At 52.8% G+C, this 19,221-nt stretch overlaps 3 non-coding genes and 1 pseudogene across 3 annotated transcripts; 2 read left to right on the top strand and 2 right to left on the bottom strand.

Moving 5' to 3' along the window:
* LOC120375816 overlaps nucleotides 1-19,221 on the top strand; it is a 647,258-nt pseudogene that overhangs the window by 379,768 nt on the left and 248,269 nt on the right.
* On the top strand, nucleotides 838-909 carry TRNAE-UUC. Its single transcript has one exon. It is a non-coding gene; the product is annotated as a tRNA-Glu (tRNA).
* On the bottom strand, nucleotides 6,942-7,035 carry TRNAI-UAU. Its single transcript has 2 exons — nucleotides 6,998-7,035; nucleotides 6,942-6,977 (listed from the first exon to the last, which is right to left on the bottom strand). It is a non-coding gene; the product is annotated as a tRNA-Ile (tRNA).
* TRNAS-CGA lies at nucleotides 8,910-8,991 on the bottom strand. The gene has a single exon. It is a non-coding gene; the product is annotated as a tRNA-Ser (tRNA).

Genomic DNA, 19,221 nt, shown 5'->3' with positions numbered 1-19,221 from the left:
TATCCATCTATGTACACCATTCATGCATATGTTGTCACTATGCTGTAAGTTGGGGGAATCAGCCATCACCTGCATGAGGCCACATGAGAGGAATTGCTCAGCCTTGCTTGGAGAGACGCAGTGATGCTCACCTGACTCTGAAGAGGGCCACAAAGCCAATGGGGAAGGAAGGACATGATAAAAGGAGAGTCATTCGCCAAGCTTTAACTCTCTCTTTCACCTCTACCTACAGCCATCACCACACCAAGCGACTGAGGAGCTGATCAAAGGGGAGACCCCGGCTGAAAAGCAACCAGCCAGCCTGTGGTGAGAAGCATCTAAGTTTGTAAGGGCACTGAAAGGGTTAAGATCAGCTTAGAATGTGTTTTGCTTTATTTCACAAAATCAGCCAGGAGTCTGGTGACACCTTAAGGACTAAGGGATTTATTTGGGCATAAGCGTTTGTGGGTCAAAAACCCACTTCCCCAGATGCATGGGGTGAAAATTGAAGATACAGACATAAATATATATTGGAACATGACATGAAGGGAGTTACCTTACAAGGGGAGAACCAGTGTTGAAGGCCAATTCAGTCAGGGTGGATGTGGTTCACTGCCAATAATTGCTGGGGAGGTGTCAATACCAAGAGAGGGAAAATTGCTTTTGTAGTGAGCCAGCCACTCCCAGTCCCTATTCAAGCTCAAATTAATGGTGTTAAGTCTGCAAATAAATTGTAATTCTGCAGATTCTCTTTGACGTCTGTTTTTGAAGTTTTTTGAACGGCTACTTTTAAATGTTAATGAATGTGAATGTGTGAATGTGTTAGTGAATGTGTAAATGGATTAGCAACTGTGCAAGTCCCATATGGTCTAGTGGTCAGGATTCCTGGTTTTCACCCACGTGGCCTGGGTTCAATTCCCAGTGTGGGAATAGTCCAGAGCTTTTGCTCAGAGGGGAGGCAGGAAATGAAAGGAATGGGAAGGGATCCTGCCAGCAGGGGAGTTGGGCAGTGTTCAGAGGGGATCCCAGAAGTAGGGGTGGGGGCAGTAGCATAGCTGGCGGGATTCAGCAGAAGCAGCCACTTCCCATCAGGCTGGCAGGCACGGAAGCGGTGCCTGCCAGCTGCACGGCCAGAGGAGCTGCAGGGCGGCAGCAGCAGGCCGCCGTGGAAGCTGCGCCTGCTGGCCGGTGCAGACACAGCCAAGCGCTGGGACAGGAGCTGGGGATGGGCGGCAGCACAGGAGGGAAGGTGAGCAGCGGGGGAGGTTCTGGTCTGAGGGCGTGGCCAGAGGGGGAGCCAAGGGGGGGGCGCCTTTTTATGTTTTTTGCTCCCCCTATGCTGAAAACCTGGCTACGCCACTGGGTGGGGGGCAGAGGTCTGAGGGGAGGTCAGGGAAGGATCCCAGCTGTATGGGAAGTTGACACTCTGGAGAGCACAGGCCTGGCATGGGGAATGGAAAGAGGGAATGTGTCTCTCTAAACTCACCAAGGGCAGACTCGGCAGGACTGGAAGAATTATGTGTTTGTTGGTAAATGTCAATTTCTGTGGAAACACATGACCCAATGGCAAAATATTTCCATCGATAATAATCAAAATTGACAGATGGGCAAAGTAAGAAACATGCTGCCTGAGAACGTGTCCTGTTCTAATCCTATAGGGGTCCCTTCTGCCTTAGGCACCACCATGTGGGCGTTTCATTTCCCTCCCCATTTTCACACAGAGACACAATTTCCTTTGCATGGATCCATGAACAGCAAAACCTCCCTGTGTCTCTTGTCTGAGTCAGGGCATTCGATTCCAGTGAACCCTTCTCTCCTGCAATGGCAATGGTCAGACAGAGGGGACATGTCCACCTTCACCCCCCGCCCCCCGGCAGTGAGATATTTTCTCTCCTTTTCATGCTGCTGTTGTTATTCCATGAGTCATCAAGGATGGAATAAAAAGCTGAGGTTACTCCAGGGTGAGGAAAGAAAGGAGCCACCAACTCCCTGAAAAATCTCAGTGCCCAGAAAAAACCTGCCCTGCTATTGGACTCACAGAGGTGCTGGCGATATGACGGGAAAAGGGACTGTCTGAATTGTCAAGGCAGCGAATGAACAATCTACAGCAGCATCATTAACCACAGACACACTCTAGCCATGCTCCAGCCAGTAGGGAAATGAGCAGGAATTCTTGCTGTTCAGCCATGGCCACACGTACAGAGCTGCACAGCAGTGAGTGTGCTGGGGAAGCTGGTCTGAGCAATTGGAAATGACCCTTCAGTGAGAACAGAGCCATAGTGTAGAAAGGCCCCTGTGTTAAGTGGGTGTGATGAGGGCTTAGGGAGCTGGGCTATGACACCATAGGGGTTTTTCTGTGGAGGCTTGATTCTTGCCAGCTAGGCAAGGCTGATGTGTGGTTTCTTCATGGCTGTACTTTCAGTGGTGCAGGTTTCTCTATCCCATTGTTCCATAATTATAATCAGCCAATCAGAACCTCTCCATAGACCCCTTACACGACAACCTTTCTACCATATTGGCTGCAAATATAGAACAGTTGTTGCAATGGTGATCTATACAGTTACAGATTATGTCAATAACGTCACAGGAGGTGACACGGCATCAGTGAGACTGATGCTGGAATACTGCCTCCAGTTCTGGTGTCCTCATTTGAAAAAGATGTTGTGAAACTGGAGCTGGGGCAGCAAAGAGTCACCAAATGTTCTGAGGGCTGGAGAAAATGCCTTCTAGTGAGCTATTGAAAGAGCTCAACCTGTTTAGCTTATCAAAAGAAGATTGAAAGGTGACTTCATTGAAGTGTTGAAGTGCCTTAATGGAGAGAAAAGATTGAGTATTAAAGGGCTCTTTAATCCAGCAGAGAAAGGCCTAACAAGACCCAATGGCTGGAAGGTGAAAAGAGACAAATTCATATTACAACTAAGACACAAATATTCAACAGCGAGGATGATTCACCACAGGAACAAGCTACCAAGGAAAGTGGTGGATTCTCCATCTCCTGATGTCATTTAATGAAGACTAGATGCCTTTCTGGAATGTGTTTGCCCCAAAAGTAGCTCTTGTGTCATACAGAGGCCTGTGATATGCAGGGGGGCAGAATAGATGCTCTAATGGTCTCTTCTGGCCATAAAGGCGACTAATTTCTGAAATATTGAGTGTAGTATTGGGAGCAGAGTCTGATGTTTTCCTGTCTAACCGGCTTGCTTCCTAGAACGAACGCTCCTTGAGTGGGGTGACCACAGGGAGTAGCTCAAACCTCCAAAGTGCCTGGCCAGGGGCAGGACATTAGCACAGCAAGGGAGGGGTGTGGCAGTGACATCACAAAGGCTTTTTGCAGGACCTCAGACTATTGGTCAAAGGTGGTGGGGAGGTGGTGACCTCACAGAGAGATGGTGACATCAGCCAGGCAGGACAGGGGCGAGAGGCCAGGGAAACCTCACAGACCCCTGTGGCTTTGCTTCAGCAAGTCTCCCTCTCCAGGTCTCTCTTTGAGGACTGAGAGAGTATTCGGGTTCACGGACGTGAGCGCCAGGAGGATCCTCTTTTGAGTTTTCTCCTCCCCTTTTCCTGATTTTACTAGAAAACAGCCGTCCCTGTTTAGAAGGTAAGAGCCTCCTCGAGGTTTGAAACCTGTTCAGTTTGATCCATCTGGTGACCGTTGAATTCTAGGCATGGAAACCACGAGTTTAAGGAGGCAGAATTTTATTCTGCACCTGGGATTTTGTCCCTTATAATCACTGGGGACATTAGGGTTTGTCCTTTTGTTTCACCTTTTCCTCCATCCCCCCCTCCCTCCTGTCTCTTTGTCTCTTGCTTCTTTTGTCCTTTCACCTGTTCCCCTCCAACACCAGGAGCGAGGGGTGTGTGTGTGTGTGTGTGTGTGTGTGTGTGTGTGTGTGTGTTGCGGGGGAGCAGTGTGGTTTTTCACCATGTCGCCAGCACCAGACCTGGCACCACCCCCAGCTCTGCACCCTTCCTGCCACTGCGACCCCATCTCACCTCCTGACCCTGGCTGGGTGCCCTGGCCCTCGTAGCAGGGGGCTGTGCAGGGGGGTCTCCTTGCAACCATGAGTGGGTGTCTGGTGGGTGCTGTCACTTCTGCCAGCGACCCCCAAGAAACTCACTAGCTTCCTCCGCATGCGGGGAGGGGCTCCTACTTTCTGACTTGGCGGGGGGAGGAGATTCCGTGATGTCAGAGCCCATGGGGGGAGGGGTTCAAATCACGAGTCTGGAGTGGCAGGGCGACCCCCCCCAGTCAGATTCTGCTAGGGGCTGGGCTGGGATCTGTAGGAGGGAGACACAGGAAAAGCAGCTGCTACTATGGAACCCAGGAGTCCTGGCTCCCAGTCCCCCTGCTCTCACCTCTAGACCCCGCTCCGCTCCCAGAGCCAGGGATAGAACCCAGAGGTCCCTGGCGCCCAGCCCCCGCCCTGCGCTGCCCACTAGGCCCCCTCCCTTTTAGGCTCACTGCCTCTTCTATCCACCCAGTCCACCTGTCCATCCCTTTGCTGCAGGTTTCTGGGGTGTCACCCCTGCTCTGCACTCCCCCAGTGCAGCCCAAGGCCTTTCCTCCCCCCAACCACACATCCTCTCCCCCCTCGTGCTGGATCGTCTGCTTGGCCCCCAACCGCCTCTCGGGGCGCGCTGTGCGGCGTGGCTGGGGATTGTGCAATGGCCCAGCACCAGGCAACGCAGAACGTAAACCACAGGCCCTGCCCTGCCCCACCCCACCGGAGCTGCCCTCCAAGAGGGTGAGCTGCAATCCCCACCATGCTCTGCAGAGGGGAGAAGGGTCAAGCCAACCAGCCCATTTAGGATGGGGGAATCAACGCCCTTTTTTCTGCACAGCCACTGACCATGAGCAGGATTCCTCCTCCCTCCTGTGCCTCAGTGCAACTAAATCTCTGTACCTAGACAGCCGGTCCGTCCGCTGCACCCCAGTCCCCCATGCCTGAGCCTCCCTGCCAAAGCCCTGCACCCGGCTCCATAGAATTAAGTCTCACATCTCGCAGGGAACTTGACTTCTGTGCCCAGAGAGTCTCAACCCCCCTCAGTAGATGACCCGAGTCTGAGAAACACAGTGTCCATCTTCTCTAAAGACGTACGTGGAGAAATTATATGTGACCATGTGGCCTAATGGATAAGGCATCTGAGTTTGGATCAGGCAATTGACGGTTCATGTCCCTTCGTGGTTGTGCTTGTGCAGTTTTACCTTTGGGCTGAACGTCCTGCTCCCTACAGGGCTGGAACCTCTTCTTGGCTGCTCAGGCCAATGCTCTGGCTTCAGCTAGAGCCTCGGGAAGGAGTTGGGGGGGTGGGCGTCACAAAGGCTGGGGCATGAGCCCCAGGTGCTTCCAGTCTCGCCTTTGCCCTTCCTGACTTGCCAAAGAAAATGGGCGGCTGCCCGGGCTAGAGTGTGGAGCAGTTTCCCTCTTCCAAGTGTGCGCCTGTCCCTGTGCTGGAGGGGGGTTGCTACATAGCACCTTGGGAGCCTGGGTGTTTCTCTGCTTCTCGCCCGCTGGGGAAAAGCCTCTTGGGGTAAAATCTCCTGCCCCACTGCAAAAGTGAGCACCTGGAGTGGGAACGGTAAGAGGCCCCACCAGGGGGGCTGGCCCTGCTTTCCTACCATCTTCTGGTGTTGGCCACAGAGCATCAGCAGCCACCCCGCATGCTGGTCTGTGGGTGGCCTTCAGTGGGTGTTTGGCATGGCAGGGAGCAGGCTGGCTAGGGTTCTTTGTCTCTGTCTGCTGGCCACGCGTAGGCATGGGCCTCCCCTCCTCTGAACAGCCAGAGTTAGTCTGTGTTTAGAAAGCAAAGACACAGGAGACTCAAGACAAGAGGGTGAGAAAGATTGAGAAAGGACCTATGCAGACAGCCCACACCACAGGGACACTGCCTGGTTAAGGGATGTGGAGGCACCAAATTGCCCCAAATTTCCTGGTGCCCTACGCAGCTGTGTACTGCTCCAGCAGCGAACTCGATCCCCCGGCTGGCTGAGCCAGCCAGGAAAGCTGCCCCTGCCCCGGCCCCCCCCCAGTTCCCCACACTCCGCCCCTTCCTGAGCTACATCCCGGTGGATGGCAGGAGGGATCAGGCGATCCGCACTCACTGGGTGGTGGGAAGTGGAATGACCTGGCCCCAGCCTGCTCTGCTCCACCAGCTCCCAGCCGCGCCGCTGGTGAGTGCTGGGGGGTGTTTCCCCCCCACCCCCCAAGTTCCAAGGCCCGGAGCAGAGTGCAGCAGTCTGGGGCCGATCACCCACTTCCCGCCGCCCGTGAGTGTGGGGTCGGGCCTGCCCTGCAATTACCGGGCGGCGGGAAGTGGAGTGACCTGGCCCCAGTCTGCTCCGCTCTGCCAGCTCGGGCTGGGGTATGGGGGTGCCGTGTAGGGCACCAAAATGTCTAGGGAGAACCCTGAATAGATCATTTTTCCACAGGGACCAATGGCTGTTAGAATAGAGATATTCAGGCTGCCTGCACAGGCCGAGACTTTAAGAACTGCGGTGTCAGAGCTGGGAAGGGGACACTGGGGAACAGACTCTGTCGGTCTATAGAGATAAGCCCGACTGGTGTGAAGGGCTTCAGAATCTGCTTGCTTGGAAACTAACCCCAGTAAACATCCCTTTGTCTGCGCTTCCGACTTCTGGCCTTTTGCTGCTTTCTGTCTGTGTGACAAGAGCCAGGGAAGTGGGCAGGGAAGGGAAAGCCCTCTAACAATGGCTCCTTGCCCTCTCCTCCAGGCTCAGGGGTCAAGGATGGGCAGGACTCCAGGCTCTGCTTGAGGGATCCTGGCACAGGGGCTGGTGGGGGAGAAAGGATTGTAGATTCTCATCTGCGCTCTGGAGAGGAGGTAATAAGTGAAGGGGGCATTTTTGACTCCTCCCCTCCTCAGGGTCCCCCGGGCTGGAATTCTACCTTCCACAGGGGCAAATGAGGGGGTGACACCACTTGGTTAATGAAAACCAGTGCTCCAGGTGAGGCTTGAACTCACAACCTCAGCATAACTCCTCTCAGCACTGCCCTATAAGTACTGTGCGCTAACCAATTGCACCACTGGAGCACTTGTTAATTATCATTCTCTGAGACCCCCTAGGCTGATACAGGCAAGGAGTGACCCCAAAACATTCTCAGTGGGGTTGAGAGCAGGTAGCGACAAGTGTTGTACTTGGTGAGGTGGATTCTTCTTAAGGATTCCAGGCCCCATTTGACCCTTTTGTTCTTCCCTGTGTAATAACAGAGCTGGTTAAGACTCAATGGAGAGTCTTGCTGCAGACCAACAGAACTGAAATCACTGAGAACCAGCTCTAAGCATTAGTCCTTCTTTGGGACAGTGTCTCTCATGAAAGAAACTGCCCAGTCTGCGCTAGCAGTGAGGCTCCTCACTAACAGCTGAAATCAGGAGAGCTGTGTGACGTGCAGGGCCCCAGGGCTGCCTGAACAGGGGGGAACAACACCCCAGGGCTTTTAAAAATGGGAGGGCTCTGCCTTGCCACTTTGTAATGACTGTAAGGGTGGGGAGGGGGTGCAGAGCAGTGAGCAGGAGGCAGGGTCTTGGGCAGAAGAGGCAGCGTAGGAGCGGGACCTTCGGGAGATGGGGGGGGGCAGGGGTGTGGGGTTGAGTGGAAGGGGTGGGGATACTGTTCGGGCTCTGGGCGGCCCTGCTTTTAGGAGCCTGTTCCGCCCTGGTGGGACCACAAGACGTCCCAGAGCAGAGAGGGTGGCCAGCAGAGCGGTGACAGGGGGGAACGGCAAGTGGCCGGCAATGTGGCCAGACAGCGGAGGGAGAAAGGGGCTTTCCCCCCGGGAGGTGAGAGGTGAACTCTGGGTTTTCACTGACCCAGGACAGCAGCTGTGGGTGAGGTGCAGTGAAGGGAGGGGCACATCCACAGAGCTTCTGGGGTCTGGATTTAGGAGCCCGAGGCAAAAGGCCACTGCCCAGCGCACTGTGGGTGGGTGTTTTGCTCATAGTGTTGTGTTATGAATCCTGATTGTGGTGTTTTCCCAAGTTAATAGAAGCTGATTTTCCTCCTTTTTATTAAAGTTTCTTTTCTACACTCAGTGGTTGTGAGTGGGGAAAGTATCACCTCTTAGAGGCACCCAGTGGCCAGGGTTAGTTTCCCCAGGTTACTGGGTGGGGGCTTAAGCAGATTGTGTGTTGTATTGTTGAAGAGGAGCCCCAAGCACCCAAACAGGGAATTGTAACTTCAACCTTCAGAGTAAGAGCCAGAGGTGCTGCCAGCTGAGCTAGCCAGGCCGCCTAAACGTATTAACCCCTTTCACCGCAAGAGCAAACACCGGTACTTCTGTGCTTCTCAGCAGCTGGAAAAAAGCCTCTTGTGGGAAATATCTCCTGCCCCACTGCCAAAAGGAGCCCCTTGAGTGGGAACGGTCAGAGGCCCCACCCGGGGGCTGGCCCTGCTTTCCTACCGCCTTGTGAGGCTGGCCGCAGAACGAATGCTGGTCTGCAACAGGCCCTGCCCCCACCCCCAAGTCCTCTCCCTACACACCACTGACCAGCTGATCACTGGCAGGGGACAGGTGCTGAAGGGGACCAGCAGGAGCTTGTCCACAAGGCCCATAGCAGGGGGAGAGCTGGCTGCCAGTGGGTGCTGAGCACCTTCTCCCCCCCTCACCCCTTGCTGTTTCTGCAGCCCCGTAGCACCCATGGAGTCACTGACTTGGCTCCTTTCACACTCTAGAGAGAGGAGCAGAACCAGGGCTATGGCTGATCTATGGGGCACCAGGTGAGTGGCAGAGGCTTCAGGCGCTGAGAGTTTGCCTGACCCCTCAGGGACACAGTGTGAGGGGGTGTCCCAGGGATCTCTATGAAAGGAGCAGAACAGGATTTACTTGGGGTGGGGAGAGAATTGAGAGTGTCTCAGGGGGGTGTACAGAGGTATTGCCTGGGTGAGGGACTGGCTAAAACACAGGCCTCACTGTGAGCAGGATTCGAACCTGCGCAGGGGAACCCTATTGGATTTCGACTCCAACGCCTTAACCACTCGGCCATCACAGCTGTGAGCACAAAACTGCCCCAGTGCCAGAGAAACTGGTAAAGAATCCCAATGCCCAGGCGTGAAGTCATCTGAACTACAGAATTCCCACCGCAAACCTGGCTCCCAAAGCACAGGGGGGGATTGGGGGTTTGTTCTCTTTGCTTAGCCATGTGCAGTCGCACAGAGAGCGGGTTTAAAAGTCTCCCCTCCCACAGAGCGGGAATGGGAAATGATTCTCAACTTGAAGCCCGATGTAGGTTGACCAGACTTCCTGATTTTATTGGGACTGTCCCGATATTTGCCTGTTTGTCCCGCTGTCCCGACCAATGTTTGGTCGGGACACTGGACAAACAAATAATTTTGCCCTCTGCTCCGGCCACAGGCAGAGCCCGGAGGGACACTCACCCCGACCCCGCCCCTCCTTCCCATTGATCCTCCCCAAATCCCCACCCTGGGCCTGCCCCAGCCCCACCCCTCACTGCCCCATTGATCCTCCCCAAATCCTCGCCCTGCCCCCAGCCCCACCCCCTCACTGCCCCGTTGGATCCCTCCCCAAATCCTCACCCTGGCCCTGCCCCCAGCCCCACCCCCTCACTGCCCCATTAGATCTCTCCCCAAATCCAGCCCTGGAGCCTATGGGGCAGCGCAGTGGTGCTGGAGGCAGTGCGGAGCAGGCAGGACCCATGTGGGCAGGGGGCGGAGACACACGTGGGGCAGACACGCCCTCCCAGGAGGGCCCAGGCCCAGCTGCCTGGTTCGCCCCTTGCCCGGGAGCTGCAGGAGGGACCTGAGCGCGGCTCGGCTGCAGAGCTCGGAGCCCAGGCTGGGCCCAGGAGCGTGGGGATGGGGGAGCTGGGCGGTGTATCGGGGGTCGGAGCCGAGAGTTGAGTGGAGATGGGGCTGTGCCACTGCCGCCTGGCGGTGGGGGAGGAGCCTCCGGCTTTTTTTTTTTTTTGCTCCGCCACCCGCGTCCCAATATTTCATCTTTGACATCTGGTCACCCCAGCCTGGTGTGAATGAGGATGTCTGGACCAAGGGGCCAGGGACTGGCCTTTGCTAGAGAAACCACTGTCAAGTTTTAGCCAATTAGGACAAGTCAGCAAATAAGAACAACCTCAGGTCTCAGTAACTGCTACAGGTAGCAAAGTCCTACAGGAGCAGTTTCTGGCACTACACCTGCCCAGCTCTGCTCCCTGGCTCTTCTCGGGCTCCTGCTCTCCTTAGCTCTGCCCCACTCTGGCCCAGGCAGTTCCAGCTCCCACGGAGGATGGGACCCCCTGGCCTGGTGACTCCCTCATTACACTGCCTGGCCTGTCAGTGCGGCTAACTTGGAGCTTTGTCCTCTCTCCATTGCCCAGGGGCCTGTCAGTCTCAGGGGCCTGATTTCCCATTGGCCCTTCCCCTTTCTATTGGGACTGGGAACTAGCCAACCAAACCTCGCCCCCGCACCACACCCACACACACACCCACCCACACACACACACACACACACACACACACTAAGTTTTAGTAAAGGGCCAAGAGCCCCCTTACACAAGCCAGCCCCATGAGGGTCACCGATGTACAGAGAAGACAGCATGAGCTGGTCCCATGGTGTAACGGGCAGCACTCAGGACTCTGAATCCTACAATCTGAGTTCAAATCTCAGTGGGACCTTGTGTTGGCTGGTGGTAAAGCCCTGGAGCTCACAGTGATCAACTTCCTGTCTCCAGTTGTGTAAGACCAGTCTTTCCCCCCCTCCTGGGTGACTCACATCTCCTAGAGCCAGGTCTCTGGCTGGGATGGACACAGTGGGTTGGGGCTCTAGAACTTGCTACCCTGATGGTTGGGATTCTCGCTGCTTCACAAGTTGGGGCCTTGTGCTTCCTGCCACACTTTTCCTCTGGCCCACATGGCGCTTGAAAAAAGGAGGGTTGGGGCCAGGATTGATAGTCAGGGCTTGGCAGGAGGGAAGAAGATTCCCAGGCTGGAGCCCCACACACCTTCCCTCCTCCTCTGGGCACCTAGAGCAGAGGCAGCCCAACTCTGTCTGCTGGACACGTCGGCAGCGTAGGTGAGTTCATGTAAATACAGTCTGGTCCCAAAGCCTCCCCCAACCCTGGCTCATCACTAGCTGTCAGGGGAGAGTCATTCACACCTTGCTTCCAAATCATCATTTGAAATTCTGAGGTTGGCCAACATTGCCGAAGCCAATGCACCGACATTGTCAGCAAACACAACAGCTAGGTGAGGAAACCCGGCTTTGTCCAGACTTTTCAAACCTATTTTACTTTCTCAGGTACAAGTATTTTTCATACGTTGGATCTGCTTTTGAAGTGTGTGTTAACGTTTCAATTTCCATTCAAATTTGCAACCAATGACAACATTGGCAGCGCTGCATGTAACTACCTGCCCCCTGGGGTGGGGGGTTGGGGAAATTCGGGGAAGGGGGGGCACAGCCCCCTGGCTGGGGGGCGTATAGGGAATGCCAGGTTTCACTGAATTGAGTCTCCTACTGCAGCACCTCAGTAGGTTACATCAGAGAGGAGCTGCAGTGTCTAGGCAGTGGGATGCCTGTGCCTTTAAGAGCCCAGCCCTGGGAAGCCCATGCTGAGAGGTGCTGCCTGTGGGAGGAAATAGAAAAGCCCTCTGCTCCCCACCCTGTTTTTGCAAACACTGGAGTCTCAGCCCCGGGGTAAATGTTACCCTCTGCCCCTGCCTGTGCCGGGTTTAACCTCTGGCAGCGCCTCCCTGGGCTTAACTCTGGCTCCTTCCTCCCTGACTTTGCCCTTCAGCCCCTCTCCTAACTCTGCCTCCAGCTGCTTGAGCCCCTGACCAGTCAATTTCCACCCCTGCTCAGACCCTGGCCACCCTCCTCTGATTTGCCCCCTTTGCCCCTCTTTAATCCCTATAAAAGTAGGGGGCTGGGTCCCATTCTCGGGGCGGGGGTGCTGGGCGCCTGGCCCTGCCTTCCAATGCTCAAAGTGCCCCACGATCTTGCGGATGTTTGCCGATTGCTGCAGGGTCACCTGCAGGGAGAGGGAGACACGGTTAGGAGGTGATGCAGCCAAGGGTGCCTCACCCAACACTGAGATGCAGCCACCTCTGGGGTGGGTTGCACAAGTTGGCAAATGAATTTGGAACAGGAAAGTCAGTGAAAGGACCGAGGCAGCTGGAGGAGGTGGAGAAAACCAGAAGCCCTGGATCTCAGCCCTGCCCCTCCCCCACTCTACCCCCTAACCTCCACTCTCCTCCCAGAGTTGGGGAGAGAACCCAGGAGTCCTGGTCCCCAGCCTTGCCCACCCCCATATTCCATCCAACAGCTGCCCCAATTCCAGGGCACTGCCATAGGGCACACCAGGGCCTGCCTGTTTGCACAGGACGGGCGACGCCAGTGCCCCAGGGTGGGGAGAGACGATGCTAAGGGAGAAGCAGGCAGCAGACACCCCCACGACAGAGTAAGAAGTGCTAGGGGGCGCCGTGCTGCAAGGAGTGAGGGGGGTTGTCAGGGAATGGGAAGATTTCCCCTCACAGCGGGTGCATCTGTCTCCCCCGCAATTCCTCCCCAGCCCTATCCCGGCCCAGGCTAATCCCGGCCCAGCTACCAGGGTTACATTTGGCCTGGATTCCCTAGCTGCTGGGGGAGGGACATGGGGCTGGGGAGCATGAGCCTCTACTCCCCCTTCCCCCGACACAGTTGCATGGGCACTGACCAAAGGAGCCTGCAGCACTGCTGCCTAGAGGAAACTGAGGCACCAGCCCGTGACAGACACATCATGGCTCTCCTCATCCTCATCCACTTTTCCAGATACAACCCGGGGTGTGTGTGTGTGGGGGGGAAAACTCAGGGCAGTTGCATAGTTAACCTGTGGAACTCCTTGCCAGAGGATGTCGTGAAGGCCAAGACTATAACAGGGTTCAAAAAAGAACTAGATAAATGAACAGAGGACAGGTCCATCAAGGGCTATTAGCCAGGGTGGGCAGGGGCGGTGCCTGTAGCCTCTGTTGGCCAGAAGCTGGGAATGGGTGGCAGGGGATGGATCACTTGATGATTCCCTGCTCTGTTCATTCCTCTGGGGCCCTGGCACTGGCTGGCAGGAGACAGGAGGATACTGGGCTAGATGGACTTTGTGTCTGACCCAGTCTGGCTGCTCTTATGTCTCCATTGGCGCAGCAGTGACACCTAGTGGCCAATCAGGGTAACACACAGAGCATGTTTCCTTGGAGCAGCAGTGACACCTCGTGGTCATTCAGGGTAATGCACAGAAGGTGTTTCCCTTGGCGCAGCAGTGGCACCCAGTGGCCAGGTGGCGTAATGCACAGCGTGTGTCTGCCTTCTAGGAGCAGTGACCCCCACGGACCAGTCACGGTAATGCACAGAGTGTGTTTCTCACCAATCTGGGTAATGCACAGAGCAGTGACACGCAGTGGCCAGCAGGTGGCATCAGACTCTTCTCGTTTGGTGGGGGACTGAGGTGGGCTAGACAAAAATTGGGGGCTGTTCCCTCCCATCACCTGGCCCCACCCTTCACGGGGGCCATGCCTCTCATGCCTCTGCTCCTTCTCACTTAAAGGCCAGGCTCATCTCCTCTCCCCCCCGGCCAGGGTTTAGAGCAATACAACCTTTAATAAAATAAAATAGTAAACAGTGTTACTTTAAATAATTTAAATCTGTCCAAATTTTAGTATTAAATCCAAAGTTCTTAAAGATCCCATCAACAACCAAAACCTAAATGAAAAGTTAAAACCAAAAACAATGCTTAATTTAAAACCCAAATATTAAGAAAACTTTGTTTTGAAAAATAAAAATTAACAAAGGCCATAAATTGAAAATTTCAACATTTTATCATAAAGGTGTGCTACAGCAGGATGATAAAAATAACATTAAATAAATAAGCCTGACCACTAAAACCTCCTATAAAGGAATTGAATCCTTGAATACTGGCCAAATCTGTATAAAGGTGTTGCAGGTCAACCATTCGAATCCAGCAAATGTCAATTAAAAGCTCCATTCCAACTAAAAAAAAAAACCAAACAACCCAATAAACCAAAACAGTCACAGCCTGAAACAAACCTACACAGAAGCAAAATTAAACCTGTGCGAACATTGGAACAAATGATGTAAATTTCTAATTCTAACTTCTTGTTTCTCCCAGGAGGAAAGTGTTTTGCACCCCAATAACCAGGCTGTCACTGCAGCTTTCCTTTCACTAAATAAGATTTTTACCAAATATAAATTGCCCTCAAATTTCTCTAAGAGAAATTGAAATTGTATCTTTGCACTAATATCCCAAGTGTGCATCCCCTCAGAGCAGTCCCACACCCTGAGCCCAGGGGAGACTCCCAACTGGTTTGTGCATTTGTAACCCTGGGGCCTGAAGCTGATGAGAGAAAGGGAAGTGAGCCATCTTGGAGCTTTCTGATACCACCTGCTGGGAGCAGAGGGAATTGACTGAGCAACGTCCTGGCTAATTTTCACCTTGTTCTCTGCCAGCAGGCTCAAGAGTGACTTGACCATGGCAACACCCTATGTACATTTTGGGGCCATTGGGGTGAAATGTGAGTACTTTTGGGGTTGGGACCCACATGAGAAGGGATGTGGACAAACTGGAGAGAGTCCAGTGGTGTGCAATAAAAATGATTAGGGGGTTGGGGCACATGACTTACGAGGCCCTACAGGCCATATCCTGTATCTTAAGCTAAGGCAAAGTGAGCATCTCTATAGTGTGACCTTTTACTCAGAAAGGAAAATTGACCTTTATCTTGTTACTTAAATAGAGAAGTACCCACGCCTGTCTAAGACCTTTACCTAGACCAATTGACAATGGAGAATGGCATAAGGGGTTTTTCAGTGTTGTACCCACAGAATTAACACGTACACCACAAGGGAACTTATGTGCATATGTACATGTCATCAACATGCACAAACATACTAGCCTATGAAGTAAGCGTACCCTAATGTTTTGTGGGTAAGGAATGAAATTTGAGCATAGGAGGAAGGATTCCTGGCGCTTGTGCCCTATAAAAGAGGTAACCCACCTCGCTAGAGCACATCGCTCTGTCATTCTGACTTACTTCCTCCACTCTCTATCTACTATCAGTAGGCTGTACTTGTTCTTAAACTTTAAGTTTCAAAGTAACTCGGCTAAGCTCGGTTTCCTAAGTTTTTATTCTTTGTTTATTAGGATTTGATTTTAAGTTTAACTTAGTCAAGTAAACCCTAAGTAACATTAGCTTTTTCAAAGCACTGCATCTTTCACTCAAGAATTGAAAACCTGAACTGCAAGGCTGGTCCTGTGTCTCTTATCACCAGGTTATCAAGGAAGGGTGTGAGTATATTAACCAAAACTTTGTTGCATATAATGCCATATGTATCTTTTGAATAGCAGTAATGCAACTGTAACTTTATAACTCAATTAAATTAAATAAAATGTAAGCTAATAAATTACATTTTCATCATATTTTCCAAATTAATATTATTAGTACACCCTAAATCAGGCTACATGGGACAGAGAGTTGGAGTGCAGGGGGATGAGAGCACTGGCTAGGGGGTGCAGGCTTTGGGGTGGGGTTGGAATGAGCGGTTCAGGGGGCAGTAGAGTGCTCAACGTTAGGGTAGAGAATTGGGCTGTGAGGGCTCTGGAACAAGGCCAGGAAAAAGAGAATTGAGGCATGCAGTGCCGTCCTTAGGATTTATGGTGCCCTAGGCGAGATTATTAAACTGGTGCCCCTGTGCCTGATCTGCTCTTAGCAACAGAAATATAAGCTTACACTATTGGAAAACTTGCCACATTCACGGTATTAAAACCAGTTTAACTTAATGAAGCACAATGTAATGCTGATGCACTAGCACTAAAGAAGTAGCACTATAGAAAAAATTCTGATTTGACAGAATGATGCAAATAATATAATTTTTTCATTTGTCAAAATTGTATTGAAATTTATATGAAGAGGTATTGAAACAAAGATTTTTTTTAATTAAAAGCAATCTTTCTGGCTTTTTTGGCTGCAAAATCAGTTTAATAAGCTGGGTTTCCAAACAGTGGGAAAATATAACCCTAGTTTTACTGCTAGGTAAAGCACAAAGTGACCAAAATGAAGTCAGCACAGAATCATCTCATCTAGATTAAGGTCGCACAGAAATGTTACAGAAGTCCTATTGTGCCTTATTTTTGTTTGGAAAGACATTAGCAATAGCAGCACATTCACATGATAAAATACATGATAAATAACTGCCTCTAAAGTTCCATCAAAAACTGACATTTTCACAGCTCTAGCATGATCTGCTGTACAGATTCTTCACAAGGAAGTGTCCCTGGCCTTTTTAACTCATATTAACTATGTATTTACTTTATGAAAGTTGGAGAAAACATTGTGAAAACGTAAAACATTGGCTGCCCAACTTCTGGCCTGGCAAAAGCTATACTGACTCACAGGATAAAAAAAAAGCAGGAGAATCTTAGTACAACATATGGTCAGTCTATACCAGGGGTCAGCAACCTTTCAGAAGTGGTGTGCCAAGTTCACTGTAATTTAAGGTTTCTCGTGCCAGTAATACATTTTAAAGTTTGTAGAAGGTCTCTCTCTATGTGTATATTATATAAATAAACTATTGTTATTATCTGAGGTCCTACTCAGGCCACTGCCAGCTGAGTAACTGGAACCCCAGACCGGCAGTGGGCTGAGCAGGCCTGGTGGCTGGAACCCGAGACAAGGATCCCCGGCCCTGCACAGCCCGCTGCCGGTCTGGGGTTCTGACCATCAACTCCTGCCAGCCAGGATCCCGGCTGCCAACCCCCCTCAGCCCGCTACCAGCCTGGGATTCTGCTCACCCAGGCTGGCAGGAGGCAGAGTGGGGCCGGCGGCTGGGCTCCTGACTGGCAAGGGCCTGGCAGCTGGAACCTCGGAGTAGCAGTAGGCTGGGTGCTGCCGGCACCCCAAGCTGACAGCAGACTGAGCCACTCAACCCTCCACCGGCCCTGCTCAGCCCGCCACCAGCCCACTCAGCCCGCTGCCGGCTGAATGAATGGAACCCCAGGCTGACAGCAGGTTGAGTGGTTCAGCTGGCCTGCTCAGCCCGCTGCCAGCCTGGGGTTCCTTGGGGGTCCCCAGGCCAGCAGCAGGTGCTGAGTGGGGCCGACGGCCAGTATCCCAGCTGACAATAGGGCAGCAGCCGGAACCCCAGAGCAGTGATGAGCTGAGCTGATCAGCCTGCTGCTGCGTACCATCAAAAATCAGCTCACCTGCCACCTTTGGCGCATGTGCCATAGGTTGCCAACCCCTGCTTTATACACTAGTAAGGAGATGAGCATATTACAGTTGTTGGAGGGCTCTTATCAGGAGTAATAGGCTATAGGAAAGTCAGTCGACATTTTTTGTTTCTCTGATGAAAACTGGCCCACTCCCTGCTTCAAACCAAACCTGTCACTAATAATTGTCAACAACTTAATTTTCTGTTTTGGCTAAGATATTGATTTTTTTTAAAAAAAAATATTGAAATTGGATTCAGGATTGTTAGCAAGAATTTTTGGCAAACAAAGTTGTTAAATGACAATCTAAATGGCAACACAGTACTGCTTTCATGCTTGGCTCACCCCCAGCCTGCTGGTCCAACAGCTGCAGTAGTAGACCCCAAAATCCACCTCTTGGGGTGCAGAATAGCAACAGCAGCAGCAAACCCTCAGGTCCAATCACACGCCAATGGGCACCACCACCAGCCTTACGGACCATGGTGAAGTTAGCCCAGCATCTGATCTCAGGGACAGGTCACCCATGGAGCCACAGCAGCTCATCCTGCCCTGTGCAGCTCCCCCCCGGATGAGATGGATCGGTGGCAGCTGCCAGCCCGGGGGGAGGCGCTCCCAGCTAGGGTGACCAGATCCAGATGTCCTGATTTTATAGGGCCAGTCCCGATATTTGGGGGTGTGTATTATATATGCACCAATTCCCCCCACCTATAGTGACCAGACAGCAAGTGTGAAAATTCAGGTCTGGGGTTGGGGGTGGGGGTAACAGGAGCCTATATAAGAAAAAGACCCCAAAATTGGGACTGGCCCTATAAAATAGGGATATCTGCTCACCCTACCCCAACCCCCTGTCCTGATTTTTCACACATCTGGCTAACCCCATCCCAGCCCCGTGTGACATTCCAATCCTGGCTCACTGCCCAGGAAGTGAGTTACTTTCACTGTCATTCCTCAGCAGGCAGCCAGCAAGCCTCCTCCCCCACACCTACCCCCCAGCACCTCACCCAACCCAGCCCTGATGGAGGAGGGAGGAGAGAGAGAGGGATCCTCCTGAGGAGGAGGGAGAAAGGAGGGGTGCTCCATGGGGCAGGGGAGAAGAATGAATGTTATGGGGACAACAAAGGACACTGGTTCCAGAGCCGCAGAGCCTGCCTCACCTCACCTCAGCCGGGGGGAAAGAGTCACACTCACAGGTGAGCTCCTTCCCCCACCCCAACCCCCTCCCCATACCAGAGACCCCCGCAGCCCATCCCCTCCCACAGACTGTGCTGCAATCGGCGCACGCAAGGACCCAGCAGCCCTGCTCTTACATGCTCCACTGCTTCCCATCTGTCCGGGCTCCCAGCAGAGCGGTGCCCCCAGACCTAGTGGTGCCCTAGGCAGCTGCCTATGTCTAATGACGGCCCTGGAGACATGAGAGAGAGATCAGACTAGAGCAGAAAGTGGTTGGGGGGGTGTGTGTATGAAGGGTTTGAAATGCAAGGAGAAGAAAAATCTTTCTCCTGCTCCCTCTCATCAGAGTATCTAAAAACCAGATGAGAGATACCTCTCCCCCACTGCAACATCAACTCTGGTGGGCTCGGGCTGAGGAAGGAACTTCTCTCCCCAGCAGCTCCAGCTCACCTGGGCTGGGCCATGGACATCTGCCCCCACAGATCTGGTACGCCCGGCCTGGGACAGGGGAGGGGCTCCTCTCCTCTCCATTGGGGACATGGCGGGATGAGAGATGTGACAGGGCTTTACGGGAAATCATTATTTGCCTGATTCATGTGCCAGTCCTAGTCCTTGCTGACCAAACAAACAGTATCCTGCATGCTGATGCGAGTTTGGAGGGTCTGGGAGCACTCGCCTACCAGGAAGTGGAAGATAAATGTAAATCTGTGTCCTTTGCCAGCTGAGGACTGTCTGATAGCGAAACTCGCTATCCCATCCACCAGCTGCAGTTCTTGGCCTTGAAATGGGCCATGACTGAGAAATTTCCAGACTACTTGTCCGGTGCTCAGTTTCAGCTATGGACAGAGAACA

The sequence above is a fragment of the Mauremys reevesii genome, linkage group 12, assembly GCF_016161935.1.
Source record: "Mauremys reevesii isolate NIE-2019 linkage group 12, ASM1616193v1, whole genome shotgun sequence".
Taxonomy (NCBI): Eukaryota; Metazoa; Chordata; order Testudines; family Geoemydidae; genus Mauremys; species Mauremys reevesii.
Note: the sequence above shows the minus strand (reverse complement) of the source record. Positions and strands in the feature narration are given on the sequence as shown.